Genomic DNA, 15,845 nt, shown 5'->3' with positions numbered 1-15,845 from the left:
ACTTAAATTGGTTTCCAGTTCTAATTTGTACTTTATTTTAATTAAGCGCAGTTCTAATATTCACTGTATTTTTAATCCATAGCATGGGTAGTGATTTTGTTGATTGATGGTGTCTGAAATGGGCTTCCTTTTTCTATTATAGTAAGATGGGGCTGTCTGTATTAACAGAACATACCATAGCAAGTTCTTACCTTTCTACAGTTGCTGCCTTCAATGAATACATTTGAATACAGATGACTCAGTTATTATGCAGAATACATAACTGATGATTTGGTAAGTTGGCCAGACTCAAGCTTATTTAAGTAACAGAAATATTTTTGCTAACAGGGTTAGATTTATGCAATAGCAAGGAAGTAGTATTTCGATTCATCTAAAATCTGGATTAGGAGGGGCTCTCCTGCAGCTGACTATTGCCCCCCTCTGTCTCAGGTTGAGGGATAAGCAGGTAGATGCGCCCAGGCATGCAGAGTGAGGGCCTTTCTTCCTCCCTCCCTCCCTCCCTCCCTAAGGTCTCACAGGCAGAGGAGCACAAGCTGCAGATCCCTGTGCACATATGAAGGTAAAGGCTGATAGCTGCTTTCTTTACCATGCAAACCATCTGTCCTCACCAATTGACACCTAACCTTGGCCTTGATCTGCATCTTAACTCCGCTCATACCATACTATACCACCTTAGATCTTTTTGCATTTCAAATTCTCTGTCTTTCCCCAGCAACTCCACAGTCGGTCTTTTCACATGTCGTTTGATTTTTCTTCTGAAAACACTTAAGTCTTTTTTGAGTAGCTGCCTGCGCTTGAGTGGTATTGTCCATTAGAGAAAGACACTTCTGATTGAAGGAGATCTCAGATTGCTAATTTTTTGTCCCCTGACTTTGGTCATCTGCAGTTTTCTAGGTACCACCCTGAGGAACAGACTTGGGAAGGGAGACTTTCCAAGCATCACCAGCTGGATAAAAGTTAGATTCACTGAGCTTTTATGCGTCTTTCAATCATCTAGCTCCTGTGGCAATGCCAGGCCAGGCTGCTTTTAATAAAGTTTTAGAGGTATGGCTCCACCACAAATATAAGGCTCTAGCCCACCTAGAAAATCCAGTATAACATTTTTCACTTCACAGAAAGAGAAGAAGGTTTGATGTGCTGCATCATACACAGGGAAAATGCCCAATGATCCACATTACATTGGCCTAAAACAAAGATGTACTTTTTACCTGGCTTCAACAACAGAAGTGTGTAAGAGCATTTGTGACACAAATCATTGGCACTTCGCAGTGCAAGTAATGTGTGTTCAGTCCTTGTACACAATAAGAAAAGTCTGTGTTACTGATCTCCGACTGTGATATTTTAAAATGCTGCCAATCTCACACTTAGAAACTCAGCATATGCTGAAGTCATAAAAAATGGGATATAATCGCACTGTATACACATCTTGGGTGATACATACAACAACACACTATAAAAAAAAATTGGTTGAAAACTGCTGAAGTATCAAAGATTTTAAGCAAAGGCCAAATTTCCTTAGCCCAACTCTGAAACATTCTGCTTATATCAAGACTTCCTACTAACAAGTCCATTGGCATTCTGCTCAGACACAAACCTCTGTCTGCCACATGGGACCTTCCTTTCCTGCAGCAGAACTGAACAAGGTCATCTGATCTGTAGCCTCTGGAAACCATTTTTTTTACTTGTTTGTTTTCAGCAGTTAAGCAGCACATCCCTCAAGAGCTAGGATGGATGAGGTGAGAGAGGTGGAAGCTCATTCTGTGTCCACTTTAAAAATAGAGGCATGCATTAGGTTTCAGATTGAAGGCCAGAATTCAGGGCATTAAAATGTGAACTTCTTAGTATGTAAAGAGAAAAGAATTTATATTTTTGTAAGATGAAACCAGTTAAGTATTCTAACTTTCAGATGAGGGTTTATGTTTCTCAATTCAAAGTTTCCAAAGTATATTTTCTGCCTGATTCATTTTACTTGTTTATTTCAAGTCTGCCTGAAAGCCTGTTATGTGGTCATCTTCTGTAGAATGAAACACAATGTTGAACTGAATCTACTAAAATTACACACTCGCCAAAGTACTCCACTGAAAATTGCAGTAAAATCTTGTATAGAGTAAGCCCCAAAGAAAAATATTTACTGCTCTGGTGATACCCTCTCTATCAGTGAGAAATATGTGAATGGTGAGCCATGTCCTACAGTTAACAGTTTTGTGCTTTGAAAGTCCGAAGTGAGCTGGTAGCTTTAAAATCAGAGAGAACTGACAGATTTCTTATAGTTCAAAATCCTCTTTGGCATAGCAACTGCCTGAAATTTACACAACATCTGCAATAGGAAGAAAGTCAAGGAAAAGGGAACAGTCATACTACTATATTTCATAAATTGGCATACGTAAATGCACTGCCGTTCTGCAGTTTCATTGATTTTCTATTATATCAGTGGTGCTCAGTTTCCCTGGCATATTTCAGAATTATTTTCATCTCATGTCCAAATTATTGCTTTTATTCCCTTCTGAGGGCATGTCACAGATTACATTGTTAAAATAATGGCGTTGCCACAAAAACCTTTGTTAGATCTCACATCTTGTCCTGCAAACCTGTATTACACTACTTAGTAGCAATGTAACCACATTATCATGCAGCTCAGCACAGATTGCCTAGTTTTGCAGTCTTGGCTTTGCAGTCCCAGCTGAACTCTCTGTTGAGTTTAATATATCTGGTTAGATCTGCATTGCATTTTAAAACTACCCTTGACACTGGTCTTACAGCCAGATTTACTTGCTATCTGTGCTACATACCTGAAATAGTGTCCCTTGTGCTGGCTCTGTAGTAATTCTGCTGATACTGCTGGGGGTAGGACTGTGCAGGTGTGTGCTTTGCACTTCAGAGTCATGCCAACTGCCATGTGGACTTGCCTCAGCACCCCGTATTTGGCACAGCCACTTCCATTTATCTCATCTGCAGTAACATTTCATTAACTTCTGTATTTTTGCTGCAGTTGCCTATAATAGTAATCTGTGTATGGAGGAGTGGAGCCTTCAGGCATTCTGGATGTCAAACTGCCCCTGAGATCAGACAACTCAAGCATTGCCCATATGTGAGCTAATTAGCTTACAACTGTGCTGATGCTGTGTGTTTGAATGACAAACAGGTTTTTGCAGAAGTATGGGTGGATATAGGCGTGACTGGCAAAGAGCTCCTGGAATTTTCTGGAAGAATAAAGCACTCTTTACCTGGCCAGTTTTGCTTCCTTGCAAGGTTTGGGTATGGATTAACACTAACAATATTTTTAGCTTTACTTTTAATGTCATCTATCCCTGTCCTCCCTTTCTCAAGAATTATCAGACTACTTTATTTCTTTATTTTTAAGATTTCCCACTGCATAATGATACCTCAAAGTAGAAAGTACATTACTGGGACAAATCTCTGTCCACCATCTGATTTTGCAGCTTTATAGGTGTTTTAAAGCTCCACTGTTAATAATCAATTCAATACCATGTCATTTGCGCTGTATTTTGATATCCTAAGTTCCTTTCATGTATAACAGCATTTGGAACAGCATAGTAAAATGTGACAATAATAACCATATAGATAAAATGTATAAATATAAAAGATAAAATGTGAAAAAAAAGAAGAGCTTACTCACTGAATAACTGTATGATTGTTTTCACTGTGATATGTAAAAATGAAATGTCTTAGATCTTTTTTTCAGATATGGTAGCCCTCACATTTCTACCAATATGATTAATTCATTAGAATAATTCTTCATTGCTGGCAATAAATGCGGTATAATACTTCTGCTAAAGAATGTTCGTAATGATCTGGTTATCTTTTACTTTAGCCTGAATCACAAAGTTCAACAGACACAGTTCTTAATATTAAACAATTATTTCTTCAAGATCAGGTATTTCTACCATATCTTTTCAAGGCACAAAATTACTTGGAATTACACCACAATTTCAGTTGGTCCAAAAATTTGGTTGTTTCCTTCTTAAGACAGGTTTATTACCAAACATTTTTTAAAAATGCTAATGCAAATGTACAAACATATGCTTTGCCAGTCAAACGGAATGTCACCAAATAAGAGAGGGCTTTTTTCATCCTCTCGCTTCAAGCTGGCTAATGACAGTGATAGAGATGACCAGTCATACCTGGTAGAATCCATTTGGTTGACTGAAGGTTGATGAACCTGAAAGCTTGTAGCATTTCCTTTATGATATAATTGATCTGCGTTTGTGGGTTATTTGAAGTTTCTGTTTAATTTTTACTTTGAATCAATAATGTTTGGTCACACGGGGCACCAGCTGCCATAGTGAAGGTAGTTTTGGGTGTTGTCTGTACTGTGCCTTTTGCTTGACCGACTATTTAATTTTATGTCTTTCGTGATTTGCATATTTTTGGGCCAAATAGGCATTAGTCACAAGCTACTCTTGAAAGAATTATCTGCGCAAGTCATCTTCAGGTTGTGTAGTTTGTCTCCAGTTCAGCAGAACTCTTCTAGTTCCTGTAATCCTGTTGTATATTCAGAAGTGATGTCTTTTACTTCTTTTTATTTTTTTATTATTTTTGTTTTGTTATGTTTATAAGGCAGAAACATTTTATAAACAGTTGCATTTGGGGGATCTGTGAAGTTTCCACAATGTCAGAAACCCTTCTGCGTTCATACTTGGAAGAGTTTGTACACTACCCAGCAGGCAATATGTTTTCGTGTAGTCACATGTCTGAAGTGGCACATTTTTTCTCTTCATTAATGATGTTAGCAGTTATGGACTTTTCCAGTTTGTCTAATTGACCGGACAAAGATCTAGGGAGCTATCAGAGAAGTCTAGGTTCCCCAAGTAACCAGGTTTTTCAAGGTCTGACCATTTTTTGTCCTTCAAATGAACTGTTTGTTCATGAATGAGCAGTTACCAGTTCAGCTTGCTTCCCAGTTTTGCTTTCATCTCTGCCGTTACACTCTGCTTTGTTGAATTCATGCTTTGGCATCCTGTCTCTGTCCCTAGCTGTCATGACTTTTGCTTTTTTGCACAGTATATGTAATAAATGTATACATGTATGTTGATATTGCTAATATCTAATAGGACATACTTGATGTAATAATACATATAGCTGCTGATTGTAGCTGTGGTAGGATAGGTACGATTTCCTGAGCAGTCATTTGTGTGGGGTGTGTGAGCCATAAATGTACGGAAGTTCATTCATGACTCTCAGGGACACTAAAGCATCACCCTGGAAGAAGGGCTTCCCCCAGCAGGAGGATGGATTGCAGAAAGAGCAGGTCACATTTAGAGGTGAAGGAGAAGAGTTACGGTTGCTGCCAGAAGGACTGGCCTCTCCCATCAGTACGCTGTGGTAGCCTTTCCCACACTGGAAGATGTACATTGTGCTCAAGGACTTTTTGGTAGGGTGTGACACTTCTTCCACAAATGGGAGTAGTTCACTTTTTGAACTGTGCTGTCTAGTTTGTCCTTTGTAAGTGATGTGCATGGAATCACAAATGCTATTTATTTTCTCAGACAAGAACTATTTCATTATGTTAAGACCTACTTTGCTTCTAATTGTAAACTATATGACCTTTTTGTAATAACTAAGGCAGTATTTTACATTTACTGAAAAAAAGGAAAGCCTTTGATGCATTTTGATAGTCAGGACAATGAAACACTTCTTTAGCTGTCAAAGATAAGTTGAAATCATCCTGTGTTTGCAGTAAGTTTCTTTTTCCTCCCTAGTTTTACATAGTTCTTAGTCAGCTCCTCGAAGACATTAAATTAAGCCAATGGCAGTATTTAAATTAAAAGAAGCCTCAAGGAATAGTAACTAACATTATTTTTCTTAATGTACCCTTATGTACATTTATGTGTCTTTATGGACTGTAAAACCCTCTGAGCTGTCTGTTTCAGGATCCTAGAAATAACTGAATGCATGTGAAGCGTTTGCTTTGTATGGGTGGGCTGTTCCACCAAGGAAATACTGCTCAGGAGCTGGTGATGGCAGCAAGCCAGCCCAGAGGCTGTGCTTTCACCATCAAAGACATGGTCCTGCAGCAGTCAGACCAGAAGAGCAGAGCATTCCGGGAACAGCCAAGCCTCCGGTGATGAGGCGGATCCAAGATCAAGCCAGGAAAGCTGGGACAGCAGGTCAGGGTTAGCATCAGCAGGGTACCTGTCTGGGCTCTGTGATACCCATAACGTGGCTCAAAGGCTTCACACTAGAAGCTGCCCGGGCCCCGCGAGGCTCCTGACAGCTCTTCCCCGCAGGATGGTGCAAGCCCTCGCGTCGTGTAGTGGGGCCGGCTGCCAGCACAGGCTGCTACAGCCCTCGGCGAGCGGCTTGCAGAGTGCATTGGTGCACACAGGGTTTTGACATGAGGCCTCTGGTTGTGTAGCACTAAGCACAAAGCCTACCTTCGGCAGGTACATCATCATGTGAACAAGTTAGCCTTTGACCTTTAAAAATAAGACTGGAATATTTAGAGCTAAACTCTGTAGTATTAATTTAGGTACAACAGAATTCTTGCCCTCTCTGCTTCTTCCTCTGTGTGAATGGCTACCCAAATCAACAACATGCTTCTATCACATTTTGCCTTTGCATTTTCTTTTGACAGGGTTTCCTTTTTGGCGTGCTTTCTGACCTACATTGGAAAGTGTAGCTCCACTCTTAGGAGGTGTATCAGCAAACTGTTACACAGAGGAAACATTTTTAAGGAGAAAAGAAGCATCTTCTGTCTGCTCTTCCACTGTCAGTATTCACTTCCATTGTATCTATTTTTACATCAATCAGCCCAGTCCTCAGCTTCCCAGTTCTAAATATTTTATTTTGACAATGTAATTTGCTAACTCAAGAGCTCTTTCAAAAGCTCTCTGACTTCATTACCGTCATCTGGAACATCTGCCTGACAAACTTCTGCATTAGCAGTTACTGAATCAAATGTGGTTTTCTTTCCTCAGGAGGTTTGTAGGTTTAATTCCAGGAATCCTTAATCCATGAGTGATTTTGTATTAACTAAAGAATTATCCTTTGCCTCCTGTTTCCTTAAAATGAACTTTCTCTTTTTTGTTTGTTTTTATTTTGTTAGAATTTAGAACATAGGAGAAAATTTTGTTAGAAAATAGAACATAGGAGAAAGAAGAGGTCCAGAGCACAGATATTTTTATCTAGAATCTGTGGTCAGTATCTTTGAGACACCACAATGAATAGCCTTATTATCACTCCAGGTCTGGCGACATATACACAGTTTATTATATTCATAACAGCAAAGCTGAGTGGCAATTGGCCCATTTTGCAAACAAATACATAAATGTCTGAGACATTTAGTAGATATAACAGTGTTTCTTGACTTGGGCTTTAATGCCCAAGAAAAGCACAAGATGATAAAAGGCTGAAGTAAAAAAAAAAAAAAAAAAAAAGATACTTTTTGTCTTTTCAGGGATTTCTGCTACGGTAGGGTTTCTGAGACTATTTGTTCAATGATGGGCTGTAAAATGAACAGTTGTTGAAAGCTAGGGCTAAAAAATCAGTAATTTGAACAGGATTTTATTAATATAGAATGATGCAATGGAATATTAAGGGCAAAAATAATTCCCTGTGTGTTTTCAGTTGGTTTGGCTGAATGGCATTGGCAATGTTACTGAGAGTTTCAAATAGCCAAAATCCTTTCCCTTTTCCCTTGGTGTTTACCTCAAATGCAATGACCATGTGTATTATTTGGGATTTAGAAAAGGAAAGGGAAAGTAGAACTCCAGTGCTGACTGCAGGATTATGGCTTTGAGCCATCCATGTTTCTAGGCACAATGCCCCATCCTCTGTAAGGGTCTGCAGTGACAGAAGCTCTGTGGTGACCAGCAGCTGCCAGATGTGTGAATTAGCAGTTGTAATACGAATCCTAATTGTTCAGAAAAACTTGTAGTAGTATTAATAAAACCTGCAGTTTTGGAAACTGGACACAAATTTTTCAAATAGCTGCTTCTGGGTGACTACAGTCTCAATGTTACAGCAAATATATAATTCTCTTAAGCTCAAGAAACATCTATGTAGACCTATTTTTTCAACTGTATGACATCAAAATGAGTCATACATTTGTGTTTTAATATTTCATTAAATGCAGCAGGCTCTCTGCTGTCTCATGTGTTGCTTCAGTTGATCTCACTGAGGAGTTTCAAGGTCCTGCCAGATCCTGTACTGAGAACATGTAACAGCTTTATTTATTAAACTGAGGCAGGATGGCAGTGACACAAGGTGTACTGTGATTTATGGGATGCAGAAAACATTCTTTTTTTGCCTCAGTCTTCAGTAGTGAGACCAGTTGCCCTCTGGGTACTCAGCCCCCTGAGCTGGAAGACAGGAACAAGAAGGAGCAGAATGAAGTCCCCACAGTCCAGGAAGAAACAGTTAGTGGCCTGCTGCTCCACTTAGACATGCATAAGTCTATGGGGCTGGATGGGATCCTCCTGAGGGTACTGAGGGTGCTGGCAGAGGAGCTGGCCAAGCCACTCTCTATCATTTATCCACAGTCCTGGCTAGCTGGAGAGGTCCCAGAAGACTGGAGGTTAGCCAGCGTGATGCCCATCTACAAGAAGGGCAGGGAGGAGGATCTGGGGAACTACAGGTCTGTCAGTCTGACCCCAGTGCCAGGGTAGGTTATGGAGCAGATCATGCTGAGCACAATCATGCAGCACATGCAGAACAGCTGGGGGATCAGGCCCAGCCAGCATGGGTTTATGAAAGGCAGGTCCTGCTTGACTAACCTGATCTGTTTCCATGACGATGTGACCCACCTAGTGGATGAGGGAAAGGCTGCAGATGTTGTCTACCTGGACATTAGTAAAGCTTTTGACACGGTCTCCCACAGAATCCTCCTGGAGAAACTGGCTGCTCATGGCTTGGAGGGGTGTACTCTGTGCTGGGTTAAAAGCTGGCTGGACAGCTGAGTCCAAAGGGTGGTAGTAAATGGAGTTATGTCCAGCTGGCAGCTGGTCACAAGTGGTGTTCCCCAGGGCTCAGTACTGGGGCCAGTCCTGTTGAACATCTTTATCAATGACATGGACAAGGGGATTGAGTGTATCAGTAAGTTTATAGATGACACCAAGCTGGGTGGAAGTGTTGATCTGCTTGAGGGCAGGAGGCTCTGCAGAGGGATCTGGACAGGCTGAACCAATGGGCCAAGGCCAACACTATGAGGTTCAACAAGGCTCAGTGCTGGGTCCTGCCCTTGGGTCACACCAGCCCCAGGCAGCGCTACAGGCTGGGGCAGAGTGGCTGAAAAGTGCCTGGTGGGAAAGGACCTGGGGGTGCTGGTTGACAGCTGGCTGAACATGAGCCAGCAGTGTGCCCAGGTGGCCAAGAAGCCCAACAGCAGCCAGCAGGATTAATGAAGCGATGGTCCCCCTGTGCTTGGCCCTGGTGAGGCCGCACCTCAAATCTGGGTTCCGTTTGGGCCCCTCACTGCAAGCAAGACACTGAGGTGCTGGAGCATGTCCAGGGAAGGGCAACAGAGCTGGTGAAGGGTCTGGAGAACAAGTCTTCTGAGAAGTGGCTGCGGGAGCTGGGGTTGTTCAGTCTGGAGAGGAGGACGCTCAGGGGGGACCTTACTGCTTTCTACAGCTGCCTGACAGGAGGCTGTGGGCAGGTGGGGGTCGGTCTCTTCTCCCAGATAACAAGTGACAGGACAAAAGGAAATGGTCTCAAGTTACACCAGGGTAGGTTTAGATTGGATATTAGGAAAAACTTCATCCCTGAAAGGGTGGTCAAGCATTGGAACAGGCTGCCCAGGGAGGTAGTGGAATCACTATCGCTGGAGGTGTTTAAAAAAATGCGTAGGTGCAGTGCTAGGGGACATGGTTTAGTGATGGATTTGGCAGTTCTGGGTTAACAGTTGAACTTGATGATCTCATAGGTCTTTTCCAGCCTAAATGATTCTATGATTTCTCTTTAAATTCTGCAGACCCCTGAACATACAGGTTCTGAGTTTAATTATGGGAATTGTCAAAAGGACATGTATAGTGCAGCTAACACAAGGTTAATTGTCATCCACTGCCTGGCTGTGTAAATAAGAACTCATCCAAAAAAGCTACTGGTAATTCACTGACAGTTATCATTGAAATGGTTTTTCTCTAGAAAATGTTTTTAGAAACTTTTATGTCCTTTTACAACACTGGTCTTTGCCTACCAAAGCAAGTCAGTGATTACTTTAACTAGGTCACATATTGTCTAAAAACAACAGTACTTGTACCGAACATTATATGAAGCAGTTCAAGAAAAATACAGACTATAGGATCTACATTCTAGTTAAGGAGGGCTTTTCATTTAGTGTTATGAGCTAGCTGAACAGAATGAGTGATCTCAAAAATATTTGATATTCTCCTTCCTTGTATGCCACATTTCTCTAAAGAAATTTAGTTTTACTATAGCACAAGAGGAAGCCAAAAGGTCTTTAAAAATAATCTGTACATCTGGTGAAAATTCACTACCTGAAGCTAGTTTAGAATATACCTGACAAATGGCATAGGGATTCCTCACTGTAGCAGAGATATACAGTATAAAAATGGAATAAAACAATGGTGGGGGTGGGTCATATTAAATGTTGTTTTGATATATGAATTTCCAACAAAACCAGTTTTTTAATGGAAGATTAGAGGTATTTGGGTAGAGGTAAGCTTCTCTTCACAAAAATTGGATTTTTGTGTCCAGCAAAATGGAAATGGAGTCATATTGCTTAGACTCCAAAAGATGTTTTCATCATTTTACAACAGAAATACAGCTTTGTTGCTGTAGTGATATATGACTGATTACAGTGCTTTCACATGATGTAAATAAGTAATTTCCTCTCCTATCTTTATTTTATAATTCTAATGAAATACTTGAATAGAAACTGAGCTAAATGTATATGACTATCTTTTTGCTGACAATCTGTAGCATTACAAGCATTTGCAAAAAATTTGGTTTTGTGTAATTCCAGGAGAGAGCTCAAATATATTTGTGCTCCCAGTCAAATGAGAATTAGATTCCTACATGCTGGCAGGAGACAGATTTAAGACATAATCCTCTTCTCACTCTTTCCCATGAGTCCGTTTAGGCAGTTCTTGTCTTTGAGCTGACTTTTGTGGATCCAATTCTCAGACATGTAACTCTCCCCTTACATTTTTTAAGGTGCTGTCATCCAACGTGATGTCTCTGAATGTCACTAAGCATTTGAGCTCTTGAGCTGGGCACTGAAACAATGCCTGTAGCAACTCCATTTCCTCCAGCTATTCAGCTTCAAAGATGAGCAACATTTGCTCCTAAGCCTGATGGGTTCAAACGAAGCAGAAACTTAGATATATCTTGATGTATATATATATATATGTGTGTGTGTGTGTGTGTGTAAAGATACAGACATGCTTAAAACAATAAAAAAAGATGGTAAAGGTAGAACTTTTTAAGTGGAAGGGCTCCAAGTAGTAGGAGTTCAAAATGTGCCACACCCTTGGATTTAATCTAGACCTTTCCAAAATGCTAGTCTCTTAGTCTTTTTGTATCCCAGAATTTGATTTGTATTATTACATAAATATGGATCCACTTATAATCTGGAGTACAGTCCAAATTTTCATAGCTAATGTTTTGATTCTTGTTCTTCTAGAGAATTTTCACAAGCTGAGGATTTCATCCCACTTTCTAATGAAACCTTACATTGGCAGGAGTAAATGCTAGTCTGTACCAGAAAATGGCAAGGGGGTTGAAATTTTCTCCTTCGTCACTGTACCTCATTCTATCTGATTGGCTTAAACACCTCAATTTCTCTAAATCGCAGTGGCTAATCTGGGATACTGTGTTTACTACTAATTTGCAATTTCTTTAACCACTTTATTTTAAAGAATGTAGTAAAGGAATCAAAAGTTTGCACCATGAAAGGCAGCTAATGGAGATATTTAAAAGGTGTCTTTCTTCGGCTACATACATAATGTTCATTTCATTAGAACCACAATAGAATTATACTCTGCAAGTGTTGAATTTCATTGTAATGTTAGTGAACTGCCACAAAATCTAAAGCTCCTGTATGCTGTTTGTTAGAATCTGACAGGCATAAATACATTTTAATTGTAAGGCTTTACTTTGACATTTGAATGAATGACATCATTAGCTTTATATGCATCCACTAAAGATGATAGATAGTAGTTCACCTTGAGAAAAAGTTAAATGTCAGAAGACAATTTTGATGTTCATGTCAGCTTTGCTGTCCATGAATATTCTTAAATTACTGAGAAGTCTTATCATCGAAATGTAACTGAAGTACAGATCTGAGAGGGCTCTTATTTGCTAATGCAGATGTGTCTGTGTAGCATCCTGTTCCTACACACCTTTCGGACAGGAAGCTGGTAGAATGGGCTGACATTCAGGCATTCCTCTCCGGATATCTGTGTTCAGATTCATGCTTTTACAATACCAGTAAGAATCAGTTCTCACACAGAGAGAGTACAGTGTGGCACAAATTAATCCCTCTTCACAGTCTGCTCATGAGCTAGGACTGGTGTGGCACAGGTGTTTCTGCCTGAGCGGGAAAGGCTGTGTAGAAAAGCATGTCCAGTGGGGGGGGGTGGGGAGGTAGGCAAAAAAAAGGCAATATAATGGTATAGATCAAGTCTTTTACTACTAAAATGTAGTCCACTCAGTGGAGGAAACTGTTACCTTATAAGACAAGACAGGTGTGTTAATACATTGTTAGAAAAGTACTGCAAGGCGCTTAGTAGCAATGACTTCCAAGAAAACAGTTTGGAAATACCTGGGTATTTAGGCAAAGGTTTAATGAACTCATGGCTATCTATGTTTTAATTGATTTTGTTGGCATTCAATACCATTTATTAAAATTGGTGTGGTTATGTTCTGTGTTTAGAGAAAAAATTAAGTAATTCACCAGGTTTTCAAAGGCAGCTATCTGGCAAAGTCTACGTGTTTAATTTCTGTACTCTCAGTGAGGACATGAACCTAACTAGTCTGAATTCTTTAAAAACTCTGAGTACTTTTTCATATATCTAGTACAAAAATGTTTCCAGATTACAAAAGTCAGCACTCATTATTGGGTCCAACATAATTCCATGTAATATGACTAGTTTGAGCATTAGTATGTTTTATTCCTAACTTACTATTACCAATTTAAAACAAAATAAAAAATGCAAGTATACTTTATTATTAGGAAGCAGAAAAGAATCAATGAGAAAGGAAGAATAAAAAGGAAATTGCATGGAATTGTGCTAATCACTAGAACATGTTTTTCTTGAATCACAAGTACTGCTCTAGTTGGCATTACTCACAGTCATCAGTCAGTTTCTTTGCCATCCATCACCCCATACAGGCACCTTCTGCTCTTTACATTTGTATTTGTTTAGGTTGAGTAACTTTAATCAGAAAAAATTATCTTAATGCCCATGAACACTTTAGTTTTTAAAACTATAAAGATCTGCACCTGTATATAACCATCCAATAAGTTATTGTTAACATCAATAGTGTCCGTGTCAGAGTTCACCAATTACAGATACCTTCGATGTAAACTAGATTAGATGAGCTTGTCCGATCAGAAAACCGGTGAGTATATTTTGGCCACGTAGAGTTAACAAAGATGCACAAAGACTTAGCAAAGACAGGTGAGTTATGAATTTTACCAGACAAATAACTGTATACCAACATAAGTTGTCTGGTTTTGGATCAAATCTGCTTTTTTAGACAGTATTTTAAAACCAAAAATATGTTAAAAGACTGGAAACTCTCTGCTTATCTGTACTCCACAGGCTGACTGAATGAGCAGGACTCTTCATATTAGAATTCCCATCAAGACATTTACTCCTTTCTTGCCAAATATGCTTCAAATAATTGAGTACTCAGTACTCAATTTGCTATAACGTTCTTTTGTTTTCAAGTGAATTGGGTTATTTCATTGAGTTCTAAACCCAGAACCACCACGAAGAGCAACTTACTTGCTATACTGGTCCGATACCAGTAGTTCTGTCCCTACATACTTGCAAGAACTACTAGTTTTGTCAGCATAGCCGTACCAGTTGCTTGAAGCAAATGAGACAATAATTGGTTTTTTGTCCGGTCTAAGTGCCCTTTTTACAAGTCAGAATTATTCCTGTATATGGTCCACCTGACATAATGCAACCCCCCACACTTCTAATGCATGATGCCTATGTAATAACGGGAACTATGCAAACCTCATGGTGCCAGGAGCAGCTCCAGATGGAAATAGGTGCCCCAGAATGGTCGGGTCTGGGGAGATTCTTTGTGATTCCCAGAGTGAGATTAAGACACAAACGAGGTCAAATGCCATAAAGAAAAGAAGTTTAATGGTACTCGCATAAAGGCAGAAAATGGAGAGAGAGGAAAAATAAAGTAAAGAAAGGTGCAATAGCTACCACTGCACAGAGGTGGGGGTCCCGTCAGCTCAGATCGACTTCACGTCAGGTGGGGAATTCCACTCGATGCTGGTTGTCACAGTTCTTTTATAGATGTTCGAGAGTTGTTCACCCAAAAGTCTCTGCTCCTTCCAAGAGCTGTTTTGTCTAGCCTCACCCCCACTCGGCGGTGGTGCAAGCACCCATACCATCTTTTCAGAGAATTTTGTCATCCTCTGGGGTCTGGGCGTACTTGCTGGGGTGAGGGTACAAAACAGGAGATGTGTGGTTTTCATGGTCAAGCAGATGCAGCGGTGTTTGGGTAAGTGTCCGTGGTCCGCCAAAGCCAGATATAGACAAGTTCTCTACAGGGCCTCTGTGTCCGTTTGCGGTCAGCCAGCAATGTTGAGACAGATAGTACAGTTCTAATAACGTCCTTCACAGTTATCTTCTGCTGCAAGGCAGCAATGCAGACTGCTTTGTTACATTGCAAAAGTAATCCCTGATCATTTGATTTGACCTGTGTCTGATACAGTCTTTGGAGAAAGAAAATGACGGCTATTTTGGTAAAAGACTCTCAAACTGTGGAGAACTTGTGGATTTATTAGGGATACAGGAATTTCATTTCACTCTGATAATGACATAGTTTATTTAAAACTAGCATTGCCATCTACATCTAATCTATTTGTTAATTAAGGATATAACGTGTAAGGTATTATAGCCTGAATACCAGGACACAATCTGATAGTCTTCTGATTTACCCTTATGACAAAATTAGTTATGAGATACTCTGTCAGTTACTGATGGTACTGCTGACAATATACATCACACTAAAATTATTCCTAAAATTACTGCTAGTCATGTGCAACTTTCTTTGGCTGTCTACTGAATCTTTGCCTCTAATTTTACTGTAAATAGCATTTTTTGAGATAGCAAATTTTAAACAGAAGGACATTATTTGCTTGAAATTAGTTTTGACTTAATAAGTTTCATAAATACTGGTATGTGTCTTATAATTTTGCTGTGTGTGAGAATGCACATCAGATTACTAGTTGCATTATTAGCTGTGGACAGGCTAAAGAAAATGAATCACCACTTTTTATTTTGAAGTAGGGGGTCTATTTGTCTATCTTCCCATAGCCATTCAGTATTTTTAATTTTCAAAGCGCCAGCAAGACTGCTCCTCCCTTTACCTCTTTTTTTCACACACACAACCCCACACCCCCACACCAACGCACGCACCCACACACAGCAAAACGAACTGCAGAAGACATTTTATGTCACCTGCAAGGAATTTGTAGGTCAATCAAAATACACTCTTCACAACGGCTGTTGCAGGTATGGGAATGCTGGTGGGAGTGTGAGGGAGAGCTGAGGTGCTTCATCTGTTGAAAAGCTTACCTGCCTGACTTGGGTGAGGGCGATAAAATTCATGCCATGATCTACTTAAGAACTTTGTCATTTTTTATCATTTCCTGGAGATCCTGAGAAAGA

This window comes from Falco rusticolus, chromosome Z (genome assembly GCF_015220075.1).
Source record: "Falco rusticolus isolate bFalRus1 chromosome Z, bFalRus1.pri, whole genome shotgun sequence".
In the NCBI taxonomy this organism is placed as follows: domain Eukaryota; kingdom Metazoa; phylum Chordata; class Aves; order Falconiformes; family Falconidae; genus Falco; species Falco rusticolus.
The sequence above is the reverse complement of the archived record's forward strand: the minus strand, read 5'-3'. Positions refer to the sequence as shown.